We start from the raw sequence: 12,423 nt of genomic DNA, 5'->3' as shown, positions 1-12,423 counted from the left end.
GAAAATTGATGACATATACTGTAGAACAGCTATGACATCAATGTCTTAGCAGTTATGGTCAACCCAATGCAACCTCCAATGATTCAAATAACGGTAAAGGAAGAAGGTAAAGACCACAAGTTCCTTTTAGCGATACCATAATAAAATTACATATTTTCAAGATACCCTCATGATCTAGAGGAAAATCACTATAATGCCTTAAAAGAGAGGTCCAAAACACAAATTACTTTGAATCATGAATCACTATCTATTTAATGTCATAATCTAATCTTTTTTTCTAATACACTTTAAATTAAAAATTCCCTTTCCTTCCCTCACTACACTATTTAACTCTTTTATTACTACTTCCTCTTTGATGATGCTTTGTTTGCAGGATATGTACTCCGGGGTGCCAGACCACTCTCCTTGTTGGTGCATTGTCACTTTGACGGTGGTCAGTGCTTGGTGCCATACCTATTAGGGTGTGAATTAGGGACCCACTGAGAGGTTCACCGTGACATGGCAGTGGGCTTCATAGAGTCTAATCAAAATGTTAAACTAAGAATCTCAAGTTCCTCATATTCAGTTTTTTTAATTTAACGTGTGATTTTTGGATGCACAGTTCATGCCTTTTTTCTGCAGTTATAGGATTAAAATTAATTTGTGTTTTGGACCACCTATTTAATGAGACAGGATCTTACTATTGTGAGGGAGGGTAGCGGTGTAGTCATGACCTGGCCTCCCATCACATGAGTACAGTATTCATTGCTCTGCATAACTGTGGCCTCATCTTCTGCGCCTTCAGGGTCCTCTCTGCGTTGCTGAAGGCTCCCTATAGACAGTTCCGCATAAATAGAGACACAGTCCATTTGAGCTTTCAAATGAACAACTTTACTGGTTTCTTTACGCAGCTCATTCATATTCTTCACAGCATTAACCACAGGTTCTACATTTCTTCCTATTTCCCTGCACTTCTCTCTCTGTCACAAAGCACATACCCGGGTCAGACGGTATCATATGGTTCCTCAGCATCCTTCCTGTACAACTCTGCTACGGTTAGACGTTTCCTAGTCTGTTTCGCCCCAGACATGAGAACATCAGCCTCCAAAGTCAGCTGCCACATGGTAAGCGACTTGCCATTCTGTACTGTCTCCTGCGGTGACGCAGCATCCTCCCTGTCTAAACTCACTGCATCTGGGGGTTCCCACAGCCGTTTTGCTCCGGATCTGAGGGCATCAGCCCATGTGATAAGTTGCCACATTATGGATCCACCTGTGTCCCCGTTCCGTCACTGCCTCTGTCTTAGGCCTCTGTCCCAATCCTGCTATAGGCCGCTGCTGTTACAGCCTGCTGCTGTGGATGGCTGGGCTGCTGCTTATAATGCTGGATGGTTGCTGCTAATATTCCGGGCTCTATGGCCTGTCCAGACGATTTGGGCACTCTGGTCTGACTGACTCTTAGAGGAAATCATCCCTCCCTTAACTGCAGCTGACTCCTCCTATCTTAACTATCTACAGTGCTATACCTACAACTATAATGTACCCCATCTTGTGGCTAAATTTGGGTTTGGGTACTGCACTTTCCCTATGTCAAAACTATAATTAATATATAACAAGACAAGTGTATTTACATTTATGCAAATATAAGCATAGGGAATACACCACCATTCAAAAGTTTACGGTCACTAAGAAATTTCCTTATTTTTGAAAGAAAAGCACAGTTTTTACAATGAAGCTAGCATTAAATTATTCAGAAACACACTCTATAAATTGTTAATGTGGTAAATGACTATTCTAGCTCCAAACGTCTTGTTTGTAATGCAATATCTTCATAGGTGTATAGAGGCCCATTTCCAATAACCATCACTCCGGTGTTTTTATGGTACTTTGTGTTTGCTAAGTGTAAGAAGGCAAATGGATGGTTAGAATACCCTTGAAAACCCTTGTGCAAGTGTGTTAGCACAGCTGAAAACAGTTTGGCTGATTAGAGAAGATATAAACCTGACCTTCCTTTGAGCTAGCTGAGAATCTGGAGCATTACATTTGTTGGTTCCATTAAACTCCCAAAATGGTAAGAAAAAAAGAACTTTCATGTGAAACTCGACAGTCTATTCTTGTTCTAAGAAATGAAGGCTATTCCATGTGAGAAATTGCCAAGAAACTGAAGATTTCCTACAACGGTGTGTACTACTCCCTTCAGAGGAGAGCACAAACAGGCTCTAACCAGAGTAGAAAGAGAAGTGGGAGGCCCCGCTGCACAACTGAGCAAGAAGACAAGTACATTAGAGTCTGTAGTTTGAGAAATCGACACCTCTCAGGTCCTCATCTGGCAGCTTCATTAATTAGTACATGCAAAATGCCAGTGTCAATGTCTACAGTGAAGAGGCAACTCCGAAATGTTGGCCTTCAGGCAGAGTGGCAAAGAAAATGCCATATCTGAGACTGGCTAATAAAAAGAAAAGATTAATATGGGCAAAAGAACACAGACAATGGACAGAGGAAGATTGGAAAAAAGTGTTATGGACACACGAATCCAAGTTTGAGGTGTTTGGATCACACAGAAGAACATTTGTGAGACGCGGAACAACTGAAAAGATGCTGGAAGAGTGCCTGATGCCATTTGTCAAGCATGATGAAGGTAATGTGATGGTCTGGGGTTGCTTTGGTATTGGTAAAGTGGGAGATTTGTGCAAGGTAAAAGGGATTTTGAATAAGGAAAGCTATCACTCCATTTTGCAATCCCATGCCATACCCTGTGGACAGCGCGTGATTGGAGCCAATTTCATCCTACAGCAGCATAATGACCCAAAGCACACCTCCAAATTATGCAAGAACTATTTAGGGAAGAAGCAGGCAGCTGGTATTCTATCTGTAATGGAGTGGCTAGCGCAATCACCAGATCTGAACCCCATTGAGCTGTTGTGGGAGCAGCTTAACCGTATGGTACGCAAAAAGTGCCCATCAAGCCAAGCCAACTTGTGGGAGAGGTTTCTGGAAGCATGGGGTGAAATTTCTCCAGATTACCTCAGAAAATTAACTGCTAGTATGCCAAAGGTCTGCAATGCTGGTAATTGCTGCAAAGGGAGCATTCTTTGACGAAAGCAAAGTTTGAAGGAGAAAATTATTGATTCAAATAAAAATCTTTTTTTCCAACCTTGTCAATGTCTGGACTAGATTTTAAATTCATTTGGCAACTATCTATAATAATAAATGCCCTAAGCAACTTCCGGTTGTAACAACTTCCGTCCAGTTGTAACCGGTGACGTCACCGCACACCTCTTTCCATGTTAACCCTCAACACACACACTCCTCTCACCTTTCACCATCTCCACTCACTCTTTCACTTCACATACGACCCTTTCTCTCACTCCGTCTCTCATACTCACGCCGTCATCGCCGCTGATCCACGATCCCCGACATCTTCTTCCGCCGGCGCCATCCTGGATCCAGACGTCCTCCACGCCGGCGACATGTTCTTGCGGCGACGCCATTTTGGATCAGCGAAATCCCACGATAGTCAAGATGGCGTCACCGCAAGAACATGTCGCCGGCGAGGACGACGTCGGGATCCAAAATGGCGTCGGCGAAAACTCGCGAGATTTCGCCGACGCCATTTTGGATCCCGACGTCATCCACGCCGGCGACATGTTCTTGCGGCGATGCCATTTTGGATTGGCGAAATACCGCGATAGTCAAGATGGCGTCGCCGCAAGAACATGTCGCCGGCGAGGACGACGTCGGGATCCAAAATGGCGTCGGCGAAAACTCGCAAGATTTCACCTACGCCATTTTGGATCCCGACGTCGTCCACGCCGGCGACATGTTCTTCCGGCGATGCCATCTTGACTATCGCGGGATTTCGCCGATCCAAAATGGCGTCGCCGCAAGAACATGTCTCCGGCGTGGACAACGTCTGGATCCAGGATGGCGCCGGCGGAAGAAGATGTCGGGGATCGTGGAGCAGCGGCGATGACGGCGTGAGTATGAGAGACGGAGTGAGAGAAGGGGTCGTATGTGGAGTGAAAGAGTGAGTGGAGATGGTGAAAGGTGAGAGGAGTGTGTGTTGAGGAGTGTGTGTGTTGAGGGTTCACATGGCAAGAGGTGTGATGCTATCGCATCCTCCCGATGCGATAGCATCGGGCCATAATCTAGTTTAACTAATAAAAGTATGAGTTTTCATGGAAAGCACAAAATTGTGTGGGTGACCTCAAACTTTTGAATGGTAGTGTATTTACACTAAAGAAGCGAGTGGAGTATTACACGATCCCGGTACACCCCTTACATTATAACTCTATTGAATACAGAGATCTGCTTCACTCTACAGAAACACTCATTAGTAAAGGTGGAAAAAAACAATTTTTTTAGATGGAAACATTTACATCTTTACCTGACATACTGGTACCCCATATGTATGTTCCCCTTATGTAAGTCTATAAGAGTTGGAGTCTGGTTTACACTATAAGCTCCATTGCATTTGTACAGGCTGCTATGCTTAGAGTTAAGTCTGGATCCAAATGGAAGTCTCTGTGATCCTGGGCTGGCTTGCCATTGAGAGCAACTATAAAGAAGGGCTTGGGGGGTTGTATTGCTTTTCTCACAAATAACGCTGTGATCTTTAAGGGTCCATTACACTAAAAACCTTCCAAGACATACTAGCAATATAAAATCGATCTCTTATGAAAATTTCTATTACTTTTTAAAAGGAATGCAGAACAAGACACAAAATATTAAGTATAGTTGTTTCAAAAAGTGGATTAGTGCATAGTGTAAAATCCCACGGCTGGATTCATTTTTCATAGCATTTTACTTATTGCACAGTACGACAAGTTTTGGATTAAATGTGCTTATTTGCAGTCTAGCTACCACCACAGGTCTATACAATAACATCATAATGGAAGAAAAATCAGTGTAAACAATACCCTAGAGATAGTCCTGGCTAAGACGCATGTGAATAGAAGCCAGCTCTGTGCTTTTCTTTACTACATCATAACATTTTGCCTCCATATGGATAAGATGAGGCTCCACGGAAAGCAGGTTGGTGGAAATTACTAATCGTTAACACATTAGCTAATTGTTATGATTAATCCTTAACAGTTTGTGTCTAGTAATCCAAATTTTTTCCGGTCTGGGTAAAGATGCTTTATTGCAACAAGTGCTGTGAAAACACCAGAACAATGCTATTCTAATCTCCGAGATCTCTCCATCTAATAGTTGCCTTAAAAACAAGCTCTTGAAGCATAGACATTCTTCACAAAAAAATATCCGCCATGGTCACCCACCCTTTCTGTCAGCTCCATGTCATCTGCTCTTATCATTAATCATCTGTTTTTACAAATAAAGTACTCTTTGGAAAAAATGATTCTGAGCCAATCATAATAAAGCTAATAAACCCATAATTGTCTTCTGACAATCTGCCTTGCGTGGAATCCAAGATAATGAGAACTTTTACTGCTAACCCTTTCTCTTCCGAAGCAGTTTAGTGTCGTTAGTTATATGTCAAAGCAAGAACTGCTACATTGAGGGTTATTGAGGTCTGCAATGCCAATTCATATTAGAAATAACTGCGTATCAGTGACACTCAAAGGAAATACCTAAGTGTTGACATTTCTAAAGCCCTGTCTAGGTTCGGAGTCTCCCAAAATATGCATGAAACAGGAAATAAAGCCCATGGCATGGATACAAGTTCTCTTAAAGAGAATGTATCGTGTACCAGAGACAAATCTTTAAAAAACATTGCCTGTTCTTGCAAATCAGGAACATCTGTCAACAGAGCGCAATTAATCAAATTATTTTGGTAATGAAGAATTTCTGCAATTTGTGGAAATATCTAAAGGAAAAGTGAGATTTTCTACAGCGTGATGAAAGCTTTACTTTGTTTTACTGTTAATAAATATAACAGTGATTGTAAATTATAGCCAGTGGTGCACGCTACGTTCTGCCCAGCAATGCTAACAGCTTTACAATCAGCAGTGCTCTTCAGATTACTCCATCTATGGACCATTACACCCACCATTGCTTGCCAAATTACACAGCAAGCCTAATGTACTATTTATAACACTACCTAATGCTCATTGCACTGGAAATGTACAGTGCATTTCCATGTCGTTACACTGTACAAGGCAGGGTTCATTAATGTACACTAAGCTATATAGATGTGAGGCTTCTCTAGATAATCCCACCACCTTGGGATGTACTGTAGTTTGTTCTTGTGTCTCTCTACTAAGCACTGTTCATGCTAAAGGCCTGTAGACACATATAGATGTCACTGTTATTCTTTCCTTAAAAAATTGTGATAAATTATGACCATGATATATACGGCCTGAAAGGTATGAGTTGGTTATATACAGAATTTGATATTTCAGTATAAAGGCCAAATGTAATGCCACAAACTCTCTTGCTTGAAGGTAAAACTAGATTAAGCAGAAACTTAATGTAAACCTGACACTACACTTCATCTAGATGACTGCAAGAACATTAATGTAGCTTTTGTATCTTCTACAAAACAGAAAGTTGGTAAAGTGTTCAAGAAAGAAGGAACTGGCAGCTAACTGCTTCAACTATGATTAAAGGGGTTGTTAAGTCTAAAACTGCAGGTATGCATTCACTCTATATGACTGCAGACTTGTGAATCCTCAAATCACGCACATTGCGTGCTGTGAGGATTCCCAAGTGCTGATGTTGACATCCAGCAGTCATGTTACTGTAAGTATGCAATTTGAAGAATTCCAGACACATTCTGACTAGAATGTATCTGGCCTCGCTTGTCTATTCGGCACATGAATGCATGTTTGTAAATCACATCTCCTCCTCTCCCAGATGTGGCTATTCACAAGTCTGAAGTCACATAGCGTGACTGAAGACTTGTAGTTTTAGACTGGACAACCTCTTTAAGACAAGTACAGTACATGGCTCTTTTCTGTGTCTCATCCCCAAGTTGAACTGGAGACTAAAGTCACCTGTAAATGGCTGAACATAGAGATTTAGGCTGGGGCTACATGATGACGTTTCATGCCACAGCAATTTTCTGAAAAGACATGCAACAAAAATGTTTGTGCAACTTGTCTGCAACTTGCTGTCATGTAACAATTTTGGAGCTCTTATTTTTGGCGATCATGGCTGCTAACTAGAAATGGTTAGTCAGTTCACCAGGTTTAAGATTTGCAGTTATTATCTTGCACATTGAGAAAACATCTGCAAACTTAGGCCGGGGTCAGACTTGCGAGAAACTCGAATGAGTCGCGCATATCAATACCCGGTATTTCTATGCAGCTGAACGCTCCGGTCCCGAGTGCCGGCGGCAATGCCGGGTATTGACGTGCGAGACTCGTACGAGTTTCTCGCAAGTCTGACCCCGGCCTTAACCACAATATGCACTATTCTGTACAGCAGCATAATGCAGAGGGAATTTATCAAGATTGATAAGATGCATTACATTTTTTAAGATATCTTTGGTTGTCCATGCACCAGAAAGTGAAATGCAGCTGTGAGCTGGCATAGATTGTTCAGAGTTCACCTGTTTTCTGAAGTACATTATAGTTAATTTATTATTCTGTGATGATTAACATTTGTCTATTTGCTAAGCTGAGTCCACCTTTAACATATATGAAGGGACTGATACAAAAGGGCAAAAAAATGTTGCAAATGTTTTGATAAACCTTGTGTAACATTTTGTCATCTTTTGATGCCAGAGGAATGATAATTCCCCGTTGGATTCCCATAATGCTCATTCAAATGTAAGTTTTTCATGTATGAGTTCTATCTTCATTTTTCACTTATGAAACGTACACACATCATAATTTTTTAACATGTCTCAAATATTTTTAAAGTTAATATGGGGTGCTAGACAATTCCACCATAACACACTATCACCATTTTGTAAGCAGTTATGTATCTTTCTATACTGCTAAACAAAGAAACAAAAAGATTCTAGCATAATTAAAATTCAATATTCTTTACTGATCAATAAAAATAAAACACAAACACCAAAAAATAAACTAAACGTCAAGAAATATAAAATGAGGACCTCTTATGGGGAGTGGTACATAGGAAAGCTGCCCATTAGGGGATCAAAAAATAGTATAGACATAGATTTATAAAGACACCATGTATTATTCCCTAAGCATGCCCAATGCTAACCTGAAGATACCAGATGTAATGTAAACATCGACTAGTCACTTTTTCAGGGAACTAAATCCTCCTATACTATTTACATAGCCATAATGTATTGTTTACACCGCATACCATACTACCAAACTTGAAGGTGCTAAGTGCAATGTAAACATAGACCAGGATATTTTGCAGGGGACTAAATCCTCCTGTATTATTAGCATAACCATAGTGATCAGTCCATGTTATAAATACAAAAGAAAAAACATCAAGGTGCAAATGAAGCTATAGGGCAAAGCAACATTGTTGGAATACATATACTTAAAAATACATCACCTGAGTAAGTCAATTTAAATAACGTCCCATAGTGAATAAAAAGAACAGCCGTATCGTCCCAACCCCTATGCCGTTTCGCATACAAGCTTCTTCCGGGGGTGTGACACAAGAGACATTTACCAACACCCTGATTGATTCAACTAAATTTCACCACCAGCTGCAGGCACCTACGAACCTTTTGAACAGCATGGATGGACATTAACAGGTTAGTTGCAGACATTTCCTATAACTCCTGCTGCTCAGTGTCACACACTTCAATACCCCTTTTATGGACCATGCTCCCCTCTGTCTGCAGCACATGACCTCCAGGTCAGCTGTTTCTCCCCTGCCCGGCATTCTGTCTATGGACAGATACAAGTGATACACTCACTAACACCGCATACTATCTAGATTCCATCTACAGCCGTAAGGAATTTTGAACTTTTTGAACAGTATGGACGGACATTAACAGGTTAGTGGCAGACATTCTTCGTAACTTGTGCTGCACATTGCTACAAAATTTCATTATTCCTCTCACAAACTGCAACTCCTTCTGTCTGCAGCACGTCATCAGTCTCTCCTGTGCTCGGCATCCTGCCTCTACGTGCAAACACATGAGGCATATCCACTGGTACTACATGTATTCCAGACGCAAGTATCCTCAAGACTCCATCGACAACCGCAGGATTGGACTAACATTGTCCTCCTTAGTATTTCTGACGGTGCACCCACGGCAACTTTGCCATCTCTAATAGAGACTGTATACCCTGCTCTCTAGTTATTACATGCACCTAATCCCTTTGGCAAGACATTTGGTACTCAACCATTCCTAAAGTACCCACCTTTACAGCAGCGTGTCCCTTTTGATATATCTATTTGTGACATTCTAGTAGTGTATTTTTTAGCCATATGGTATTTATTCTAAATAAACAAAAAGCAACCAACAGATGTTAACTGTATTGCAGCATCAGCCATGGCTTGCTTGTAATATTTCATCAAGTTTCATTGGTGAAATATTGCAATTGTTCTGATTGGCTGTTTCACTTTCAACAGCCAATCAGAGCGATCGTAGCCACGGGGGGGGGCAAAGCCACCCCCCTGGGGTGAAGTACAAATCCTCCTGTATCTGAGGGTCGGGTGACCTTTCAGTGACCCCGGTCACCCGACCCGCAGGAACGCGATTTCTGCCATGACGCCTACGTAGGCTTCATAGGTCGGAGTGGCACAAATTTTCATGATGCCTACGTAGGCATCAAAGGTCGGGAAGAGGTTAAAGTACTTTGATCTATAGTTTACTTATAGTGCTTCTGTGTTTTTATGCTACAGTAAGTTATTGATATTGGTTTTCAAGCACCATTGGACTTTATGTAATATTTTGACCATTATCATTTTCCAAAAATAGGTGGTTATTGTCTTCCTATTAGGCTGCTGAAAGCCAATACTTCACATACTGAGTATAGCACCAGGGGATCCTTGACATTTTAATACTCTCTGTCTTTAGTTCATCATTGCTCACATTAGCAGCAGTTCTACATCTCTGCACAGTGGACCTTCGGGTTGCAATCACACTTTATTATTTATTTTATTTAGTGCGATCCGCCAACCCTAACAGCATTTAATTCTGCTAGTGTCATAACATACTGTATCACACTTATTACTGTCACGCAACATAATGTGCTTATTTGCATATACAGCTCTGGCAAAACTAAGAGACCACTTCACAGTTTTATAAAAATCAGCTTCTCTACATGTCTGACAGCCATTCCATTCCAGTGTCAGTTGAATTCCAATCAGAGTACACCTCATTCTACTTAATGTGCTTCTGATTAGGTGATCACCTGAACCAAATCTTATTTAATGAAGGAAAGTATAAAAAACCCTGCTGTGGTGTTCACAATCCTCTTGCAATAGGACAAGCTGGATGGCAAAACAAGTACTAGTAATATCCCAAAAGTAATAGGAATTAAAAAATAACTTTTAACCATGCGAAAAGAGTTGAAAAGAAAAGACTTGAGTGAGAAAAGAAGGGCTCAATTCTGGCTTTACTGGCAGTGGGATGCAGTGAGCGTCAGGTTGCCTCCTTCCCTCCATCCTTAAAATTTCTAAGATGGCAGTCCATTACAACAAGGTCAAGCAGCAGACACTGGAGACAACAAAGCTACAGACAGGCAGAGGGTAAAAACGACAGACCGGCAGAGGGTGAAAAAGACTCTTCACTGACCAGGCTCACCATCATCTTATTCGAATGTCACTCAGCAACTGCAGGATGACATAAAGTGACCTAAAAAAGGAATGGCAAAAGGCAGCTGGGGTGAAGTGCACAGCAAGAACAGTTCGTAACAGGCTCCTAGAGGCAGGGCTCAAGTCATGTTAAGGTAGAAAAAAGCCTTTCATCAATGAGAAACAAAGGAGAGCCAGGCTGAAGTTTGCCAAAGACCATAAGGATTGGACCATAGGGGACTGAAGTAAGGTAATCTTTTCTGATGAGTCTAATTTTCAGCTTTACCAACAATTGGATGTCTAATGGTTAGATGGAGACCTGGAGAGGGGTACAAGCCACAGTTTCTTGCACCCACTGTGAAATTTGGTGGAGGATCGGTGATGATCTGTGGATGCTTTAGCAAGGCTGGAAATGGGCAGGTTAATCTTTGCAAAGGATGTATGACTCAAGCAGCATACAAGGTTATTCTGGAAAAACAGTTAATTCCTTCTGCTCAGGCAATGTTCCCCAACTCTGAGGCTGGTTTCTCCAGCAGGACAATGCGCCATGCCAAACAACTAGGTCAATCAATGTGTGGATGAAGGACCAACACATCAAATTCCTGTAATGGCCAGCCCAATCTCCAGACCTGAACCCCATTGAAAACCACTGGAATGTAATCAAGAGGAAGATGGATAGTCACAAGCCATCAAGCAAAGAAGAACTGCTTAATTTTTTTTACCAGGAGTGGCATAAAGTCACTCAAAAGCAGTGTGAAAGACTTGCAAGCATGCCAAGATGCATGAAAGCTGTTTTTAAGAAATCATGGTTATTCCACAAAATATTGATTTCTGAACTCTTCCTGAGTTAAAACATTAGCATTGTTGTCTCTAAATGATTATGAACTTGTTTTCTTAGCATTATTTGAGGTCTGCAAGCACTGCATTTTTTTGTTAGTTTGACCATTTCTAATTTTCTGAAAATAAATACAAAATTTAGTGTTTGGAAATTCGAAGACATGTTGTCAGTAGTTTCTAGAATAAAAGAGCAATTTGCATTTTACTCAAAAATATACCTAAGAAGAGAAAAATCAGACAAACTGAAAATTTTGCAGTGGTCTCTTATTTTTTGTCAAAGCTGTATAAGTATATACAGTATATACCTATAGATAGATTTCCTTTCTGTGTTGGACAAATAGATAGTGTTGGTTGATTACTACATCCTCCTTATTGTCTGAGCTGTTGCATCCAAGTAACCTGCTTACAATATCTGAATGAACCCTGTAGGAAACTTTTACAGAACTATAGGTACTTTGTATTGCACTATATGGTACCCTCTTGCTTCATAGATGTACATCATGAGCCCAATGCAGTCTTGCATGAACCCATAGAGACAGATATTTATACCACATTCAGATGCCACCTAACCATTTTTTTACTAACAGAATGAGCCCTATCGTCACCACCAGTAGCACATTTCGTGACCTGCTATTCTTTTTTCCATTCACATTAATTGACATAATGAAAGCTCCACCTGCTGATCTGGTTTGCTGAGAACTGGAGGAATTTAGTTTTACCATCAAACACAGTCTGCAGTCTGACTTTTTCTTTCCCTTGCAAGCTGTCATTATTAAATCTTACTTTACTTTGCAACATCTGTTTGCAAAATGTTGAAAATAAACCCTTAATTAAGATTCTTTCACTATACAAGAAACATTAACATTTTATGGATCAATTTAATAAAAAAAAAGAAAGTTGTTGAAGCAGAGCACATGTTTGATTTACAATCTGGTAATTTAACATGAAAACTATCAAACATAATTTT

This window comes from Dendrobates tinctorius, unplaced genomic scaffold (genome assembly GCF_039654945.1).
Source record: "Dendrobates tinctorius isolate UK_male_01 unplaced genomic scaffold, ASM3965494v1 ptg000060l, whole genome shotgun sequence".
Lineage (NCBI taxonomy): Eukaryota > Metazoa > Chordata > Amphibia > Anura > Dendrobatidae > Dendrobates > Dendrobates tinctorius.
This window is presented reverse-complemented; position numbering follows the sequence as displayed.